Source organism: Pyxicephalus adspersus, chromosome 2 (genome assembly GCF_032062135.1).
Source record: "Pyxicephalus adspersus chromosome 2, UCB_Pads_2.0, whole genome shotgun sequence".
NCBI lineage: Eukaryota > Metazoa > Chordata > Amphibia > Anura > Pyxicephalidae > Pyxicephalus > Pyxicephalus adspersus.
The window spans coordinates 40,203,327-40,212,465 of NC_092859.1; the positions used below are offsets into that span (position 1 = coordinate 40,203,327).

The 9,139-nt window shown below is 37.2% G+C and overlaps 1 long non-coding RNA gene across 3 annotated transcripts in view; it reads right to left on the bottom strand.

Annotated features, from left to right (window-relative positions):
* Positions 1-8,878, bottom strand: part of LOC140325017 (uncharacterized) — a 40,782-nt gene extending 31,904 nt beyond the window's left edge. Inside the window, exon 1 of one of the 3 annotated variants that reach the window (XR_011919624.1) lies at positions 8,699-8,878. This is a non-coding gene — a long non-coding RNA (uncharacterized lncRNA). The remainder of the gene's footprint in view (positions 1-8,698) is intronic. The other 2 variants (XR_011919625.1, XR_011919623.1) reach the window with 2 other exon arrangements.
* Between the last annotated feature and the right edge of the window lie 261 nt (positions 8,879-9,139).

Below are 9,139 nucleotides of genomic sequence, written 5' to 3' on the forward strand. Positions count from 1 at the left end.
TGCCGCAGATTAAAATGCAGAACTATTTCTGTTTCATTTTTTGGCCAGTTGATTAAACTAAAAGACTCTTGATCAGTGATTACACTACACACACAATTAAAAAGATATAAAAATACATAGCTAAGAACCAAATGGAGTTAGAAGAATACTCAAAATTAGTGCATTTCTTGAAAAGAACACAAACATTTTTTTACAAATCATTATATAATATATTGATTGGAGCAGAATGATATCTCCTAAACCGTATGTCATAGTGATTTGAAATTAGGAAATGATAGGGAACAGTCATGTGTAACAGAGCAGCGTGTTTTGATGGTCATTGTTTTAGGTTGTAATGATGCCATGGTAATGATTTTTTGGGGGGTGTTAGCCACAATTGTTTCCCACTTGCACCTAAATGTTTACCTGCACCTCTTTATTATGGAGAAATTAGGGTTCAAGGAAGGGAAGAAGACTGTTATGTGTCACAGGGCAGCGTGTTTTGATGGGCAGAGGTTTTTTATGTTCTAATGATGCCATGCTAACACAATATGAATGGCTGGGCTCATCAAGGGTGAGAATTTGACATGTGTAGAGAGGTTGCCCAATGTCGCACATGGATCTGTCCAGACTTGTACATTCAGTCAGGTGTAGCTACTTTTCCTGTTCCATGAACATCTGACAATGAACGACCACAATACAAGTGAATGGAGGAGAGCACAACGGGGTGCCTCTAACTCATTCCCTTCCCCTCTCCAATAAAACAGAACTGCACTGTGTGTACAGCACTCGTTCATTCTTCAGTCACTCTTATGTTGCTGGAAATGACCATGCAAGATTGTTTCCAACGGCAATAGTTAAACACTTGTACGCAGCCTAAAGCCTTGAAGCCAGCGGTCCGTAGATGTCCAATTCTTTATATCTAGCAGTGGCGATATACTTTATATCACAGCAGTGACAAAGAATCCTGGCAGACATCACACACCACCTAACAAGCTGTGATTGAGACATGCTTTTGTTTTTAACTGTCAGTGCTGCTTTATCTTATTTTAAATAAAAATCTGCAGGATCATCTTCTTTTGTCCTGCTTCTAACTTGAGGACCTTCTGAGGAGTATTGACAGCAGAGAAGAGTTTGACATCTGCCAGGATTATCTGCTACTGCTTTGATATAAAGCAAAGCCTACTGCTGTTATACAAAGTATCAGGGATTTGACATCTACAGAATGCCAGCTTCAAAAGTTTACCCCTGATGGTCCATAGTACACAATAATATTGCATGAACTTGCATTATGACCGCTAATAATTGTTCTAGAGTTTATTGTTCCACTGAATGATTATTTTAGGCACCAAATATTGTTTTTTATGTTTATACCAAAAGATGTATTACTCTCTTGTGTGTGATGCTTTTGGGGTTGGTAACTTATTCTTAGCATTGGGGTATATTTTGTGCATTTATTGATATTAGTCTGGAGGTACAGTCTGATCCAGGGAGAGCAGATATATATGTGTTTGTGTGTCCTCATTTCAGGTTGCAAAGCAATAAATGTAAATATTTTGAAGGGTATGGTTCTTTATATCTGCTGTATGGGTGTAGACAAATGATATGATAATGATAATGAAATGATAATCAAATAAAATGATAATGACATACTTCTGCCACTTTCTAGTTTTGCAGATCATAGAAAACAAATATGTAAAATATAATTAGTTACCCTCACAAATCCACAACTATGTGTCCTTTATATTACCTTTTAAAACAAATGGAATCATTTAGAGGATGAATTAAAGGTTTACTGCAACAAAAAAATAGCATTGTTTAAAGTTATTAGTTATACATATTTGATAGAGGTGCATATATTAATCCAAACCCTTTGATGGAGATTATGGACCTGAAATGCCAGCAGAAGGATGCAGAAATATGCTGGAAAGTAGAGAAAAGCACTAATAGTGTTTGGACAGTTCCACCAAATGAAGTCCATTCTGACTCAGACTGGAGCTCTTCCGAGCAAAAAGTGCCCACTATTGGTATCATCCAATGACAGGCTGCTGCATTGGTACGCCTGTCTCCACCTTCCACAGAGGGTTGAGACCAATGTCAAGAATGAGTTCAGTGCAACACATCAATAAAAAGAACCATTTTCTATTAGTCATGGTCAGAGCTTGGATCAAAACTATAGAGACAGGTCAGACAGCAGAGAACTTCACAGAACAGTACTTGGGGGACAGTACTTAGGCAAAAAGTGCATAATGGGAAAGAACCGTATGACTGCTAACCAAGTTAAATTACAACATTTATTTTCAGTTGTACACAGACTTTGTTTATATTGTTGTTAATATAGTTTGCCCAATTTTCTCATATCAAGTGAAAACACAGCATTTAGTCTCAGTTATACACAGGCACATTTTTTTCCAAAGTGTTTACCAGTCAGCAGAATTAGAAGTGAACAGAAAAATAGATTCAGAGTTATCACTCAACAGTTTGGGCTGGACACACACTTTATTCACAATATACTCTATACAACAGCATCTTTAAAAAAAAAAGCCACGTTTGTTTTTTTTCTGTTTCTTAGCTAGGGTAGAGCATTTTATGTGCAGTGGAAAAGAAATCTTTTCATCATTCCAGCAGTTCAAAAATTCACAGTATAAATATAATAAGCCAATTTATACAGGAATTTTTCATTCTCTGACATTGAGTCTCATTAGACGGTGGATATGTTTCATGCAGCAATATATTAAATTTCCTCCATTGAGTCAGCCCTTGCATTATTAAATATACAGAGCCATGTGTGCTCTGTGTGAAGTCATGTGAAAACATGCTGAAATACAATCAGACTAGATGCTACCAGAAGTTGGGCCTCCAGCCTTTATGGTTCCACTAGTAAGCATATACTAAATAAGACATGAAATGTGACTTCATTTTCATCTGGTGCTTTGATACTCTTTTGCATCTGTTGTATTACTGTAACCTCAGAGAGCTTTAAAGCCCATTTTAGAGTAAAGTTTAAGTGTATGTAGAGCCAGTTTTGGATACCATAGGGAAGTGTTAAAAGTCCCGTCTGCCTAATTTTTTTCTGTCCGTGTTCTATCAGATAGAATTCTCTTACTTTCTGTCCTGAAAAAAGGACAAAAACTGAAAAAAAATCTCTACAAATTATGGGGGATTACCACTCAGACCACTGTAACCAGAATACATGTAACCATTGGATGCCCACACACTTCTTGATCAGATCACAAATGTAAAATGTTAGATTTCTTTCACTTTATTTCTTGGTGTCATTGATCACCAGGACAAACAGAGAGAATAAATCTACCTAGCAGAAATAGCCACAGCAATAAAAACTTGATAGGCGATCCCTTCTTACTTGATCCAAAACTACAACAAGTTTAAGCTTCATATTCACTTTAAAACCTAATTTTTTTAATATAACTTTTTAACCTCTTTGTAGCTAACCTTACACTACCATCACGTTTCTTTTACTTCTGTCAGGAATGCAGATTGGTGATCAGCCTTGCAATCTATGCCCTCTATAATAACAGGGACTCAAGAAGAGCCTGTCACTGGACAACCAATAGACAGTGTGCACATCACACAGGGGTCAATGTGGGCACCCGAAAGAAGAACCCTCCAACTCGGTAGTGAGAAAGAGAAGTCTCAGGAATGTCACTTGACCACAGATTTTGTTAAGTAAAGCGAACTTTAGGAGTAGGATTTTCTTTAAAAATGGCAAATAGTTGGTTATTAGAAGGCATGTGGGGGGAAGCTGGATGTCTGGAATTATTTGGTTTATGATTTGGTTTTGGGGCTTCTAAGTTGCTCTTCAAGGTGAAAAGAATGAGCACTTTTTTTAAGTAGATTCATTTAAACATTTTTACTAGGGTATAGTTTCTTACTGTTAAAAGCATTTACCCAGGGCTAGATTTACATCTCAGGAGGCTATGGACAAATAAGAAAGCATAGCACCCTAAACTGTGCACCTTGGAGTAGGGCAAAACCACAAGACGTTTCTTACCATTAAACATAAATGTCCCTGCTTTGTAGTATCTATCCAGTGTATTCCAAGCCTCCTCTCTGCCTCCGTACCACCACAATCTGCTTCTACTTAATTCTTTTACTTTTTACACAAAGGCACAAAAACCCTATCTTTTGCACTTGATCTGCAAAGTCCCTCCTCCTCACACTTGCTAGATTTCTTTTTCATCAACTTTTATCCTCTAACCTCCTAGCTCTCTTTTGCATTGTCAAATAGACAGCCAGCTTGTTTGTTAGCACTGCGTAGCTTGTCAAGTTTTTTCCAGAGGGTGAAGATGTTACACAGCTACCAGGTAGCAGGTTGGCAGTGAAACCAAAGGGGCCCTGGCAAGACAAATATACAAAGAGGGATGAGTCAAAGCCTGAGCCGATAAATGATCAAAAACTAAAGCCAGGGCCTGAGAGCCAGAAACATTTGAAAACCAAAGCCAAGAAATAGTCGGCAGCCAATGCCAGAGGTCAAAAGCAAAAACAATTGAAAGCTGAAAGTGAGGAGTCAAGAGCCAGAAACAGTCACAAGTCAAAGCCAGAAGTCAGAATGCCAGGAAACATTTCAGGAAAATGAACACAGGTCAACATCAAGCATGGAACTGCAATAAGTTTTGAGTTTAAGAACACAGCTACTTACACCTGTGGGTGTCAGCAAGTGCTGGAGGGCGCACTCAGTCCAAGATTGAACCCAATGCAATGACCTTCAAGTGACAGATTGATGTACCCAGAGTTCAGCAGAGAGAAGGAAGATTGCTTTGCTTTGCAGGGAAAGCGGGAATCACAACCATAGTTTGGACCCATTTTGAATCTTTTATTTCTCTATGGGGCTCATAATAAACTCAGTAGCCTATGTATTATCTACTTTAATGTCAGAACTAGCAGATTCCACATTTGGAACAATAGATACTTTAAAACTTACACAGTAAAATAGAACAAAATGTTTTACAGTTTATTATTTTGCGTCCCTGATTTCTGATAATGATGATAACATTTGGAATGGGGAAAATTAAATTTTAAGTAATAACAGTCTAACTAAAAGATATAAATTAGGAATGTCTTGGACTGGTTGCACCCTGGGAAGGAGAAGGTTAAGGGTTTTTCCTCTGTTTCCTCTCTGGCTGAGTTAGACCAGATGCTATAATCATAAGAACATATTGTCTTCCCCCAGACTGATTGAAACCGCCTGATGGAAGGAGCGATTAGCTGGACCTCTGCCAGCCAGTCTCTGTGTATTACATTAAAAAATAAAACAAGGCTGTAGATTGCACCAGCCTACATTTACATGCATGTTCTAGACCTCTGCAGGATAAAAAAAGTGATCCAGTAACACATACATGTAAAATAAGGTAACTACCCAAATCATTTTTACCAGAAATCATAATTTTTGTAGATCAAAACAAACCAAAGTGTGCTTTATTGGAAATCTACCTGTGGCGATATACAACCTGGATTATCCCACTGGGCATGTCCAGATAGGCAAGTCTATGAAATTTGCACAGAAGGATTTAATATTTACAGTAGGTGGGTATTCTGTTTAATGGAGAATAGAAGTCTAAAAATCACTTAAAGTAAACCTGCTTTTAACAACACAACCCAATCAAGCCTCTAGTAATGTAAAGTTTTCCCACCCCCACACATTTCATTCTCATAAACCCTGACTCTACATCTATCTGGCTCAAATACCAACCATACCCTATAGTCAACACTCTACTAAACCCTCTTTCCCATGGGCCGTTAGGTCACGGGGTCATGCATTAAACAAACCACGGTGCTTCCATTATTACCACATTTATCAAACCTAAGTGATATGAAAAATAAAGTGTCATGGTTTCTCCTTTTAAAACACATTCCTTAGTTTTTTATAGTAAAATACCTCATAACTTCTAATCTACTTTCTGTCATTTTGTAATGTATAGTAATGAATGGCCAAAATAAATATTACATTTTAATCAAACCTATGTGTAACCATTGCTATTTATAAACACAGATCAAAAACCACTAAAACTACTGGTTTATTTCGCTTTTTTTCTAAAATGTACTGCATGCCACAAAAATCCTTTAGAGCGCACATAACTGGTTCCATTCCCTGCTTCTGTGCATTTTGAAACTCAAGCAGAAAAGTAATAGCTAGTGGAAAAACACAGGACAACAGGGGACTGCCGCTTGATAAACTTTCTATTTTAAGAGACAGTTTTTAGTAAAGATGTTTTGTGTTTTTAGCAAACACATCTAGTAATCATTGTCATTTCCACATTAGAATACTTGTAAACCCTAATGGAAAGACAATGAGTTTCAGAAGTATTGTGTATTATAATTAACTTTTTAACATTGAATATTTGTTTTCACCTTTTTTTTTAGCCTTTGTTGCATTTTTAGTAGTGTTGGTCTCCCGCAACATCTTTTCCAGCACTTTCTGTATACATGCATGTTCTAAGCCTGCTGGGCATTTCCCAGGGTGGGTTTCCCAAAAGTGACACATTGAAATGGCCACTTGCAGCTTTTGAAGATTAAAAGCTCAGAATGATTTGTGCACAGTGTTATAGGGGCATTAAATTATTTTATAATAGGTAATGGCAAACCATAATACATCGGTAACCATTCACAAATGTTTGTGTAAAAATGATGTTACTGTGATTAGATAAAGATATGAGGTCAGTGCCTGAAGTTCTGTTTGGTATTTTAACAGTGTGATCCACATTTATTCTAAAATGTTTTTGGCCCAAAATATTGGTATATTAAAAAATAGCATTTTTTTTGATAAAAAAGAGAAAAAACAAAGTGCCTCGTCTAATAGCCTTTTTAAAAACTGTGGTGCCCAAGAGAAGACTAGGAGTGCCTAGGTATGGTTCCCCAAAGCATTAACGAGTATTTAACACTGGCAGTGTTGGGGTAACCCCACTGCAGGGTAAGTTTTTGGTTTTTCCTTGAGTGAGAATTTAGGTAACTTTGAAAGCATTTCTGTGTTTTTACATGCATGGTCTATATTCTGTATTGTATTGTACACAGATCTGTAGATTTTTGAGGAAACTCAGTGGTTCATGGCAAATATTCTCATTCTTCCTTCACAACGATTGAGATAGGTCACATGAGGATTGTAACAAGCTGGTAGACCCAGTGGGCCTGATTTAATAAAGCTCTCCAAGGTTGCACTTTGACCAGTGAACCTGGGTGATCCAGAAAACAAAGAATATATTTCCTAAGTTGTTGGCTATTTTTAGAAAATTCTTTCAATCCTGGACCAGATCCATTTCAGGTTTGCTCAATCATCCAGGTTCACTAATAAAAGCGTATCTTCTCCAGCCTTGGAAAGCTTAAATAAATCAGGCTCAATGACTTTCATTGTCAGAAGGAACAGTAAAGTGCAATTATTGAGTAACACTGCATAGCAGAAAGCAGAGCCTGTGTATGTAATGTGAAAATACGGTTGCCCCAATACATATATGATTATAAACTAAATTATAAAACAGCATTTATGTTAAAAATGGACACACTATATTTTTGTATTCACCTTTTATATATGTATTAAAACAACATGTTTTTATTAAGTTAAGGCTATTGGTCTGAACTGTAACTACCAGGCAATTTAGGAGTGTATATTCATATGCAGGTTCACTACTTTTCTCTTAGGTCACCTCTCAAGCTTTTTATGTGGTGGAGGATGATATTTATTAGGATTCCCTGACTTGTGTTCATCCAATATGACTTGGCCTATCATTGCAAAAGGAAGGTATGAAAAAAGATGGCTCCCTAAATGAGTATATGTTAGATATCAAGGCAGTAACTACTGTAGTAAGAAAGTTAGTTACTGAGCCAGGCTACTGCTTGTTTTTTTATGGTGACTTTGTGCATTGTTGGCTAAAGCCTGATATTCGTTTTGAACTTGACTTGTGCTATCACCTGCTATGAGCAACTCTCCATAACAGTCTTAGATTGAATATGTAAGCAAATCAAATGTGAGACAAAAGAGGGACAACTACAGAGCACAGAAGATATGGCTCACTACAATTAAAGCCATTTCCCCCAAGCTGAAATCATTAATGTGTACCATGTTCCCACACAACAAACACACGAATAGGCTCCACAGCATTGTAGAACTTTTATCCCTACAAATGTTGCAAATGGGTTTTTTTGAGCAGTGATAGCGCCTTTTTTGAAGTGGCAGAAGAGAGAGACATCATGAACATCTGGTTTTAAAAGCAAAATAATCCTGCTATGGAGAACTGGTGGGAACTACAAGTCAAAGTCCAATTGTGTGCTTGGAATGGCCTCCCCAAAAGGTTTAAGACTTTAACTAATCATCTATGGGTAAATCCAAGGCAATCGTTTCCCTTGGCTGATAACAAAGCATCTCAGACTGCAATTCTCAACTTCTCTCCAGCAATCTTTTCTGCCACTATAAGTCCTCAGACTTTTGAGTTGAATAACACCTATAGTCATTCAATCCAGAAGACTGAGGGCATCCTGTAAGTGCGTCTTACATTTTTATGCTGTGAGTGTAATGCACTGTGGTGATATCATCTTATGGGGGCCATCACCACAGTGCATTACACTCACAGCATAAAAATGTAGGACCTGAAGACACATGAAAAGGTAAACATACAAAAAATAAATATTAAAAGACATGCAGAGCAAGATTAGCTAGCCTGAAAAAAACATTATGTGTTGCCATCAGTGTAACTATGACAATTAAGGTTACCTGACAATACTGCCCTTGAAGTAATATAATCCAAGTTCTTTGGCATTTCACAACCGATTGGCATGATACTTGGCACTTCTGAAGACACCAAAGTCAGTTTAGAGTAACAGGAATGATGTGCTCCTTTACAAAAATACTTGTGCTCTATGTGTGCTCTATTAAAAACTTCTGATCCGGGTATCAGGCTGCAGAAGGATCTGAAAGGATTAATAACAAGAAACAGTCAAGGTCAGTGCTAATGAACTTTCCCATGAAAAGGTCATCTAGTTATACCAAAACTGTATGTAAACAACTAAATATAAAGTTTATACATAGAAAACAAATTGTCCTACCATGTATAAAATTTTCTAATCCAGACACCCCTGCCAGACACTATACAATTTCCTGACTATTTAGTTTTCCTCTTTGCAGTCACAGCTGGCTGTAGACTGTGATTGGTTA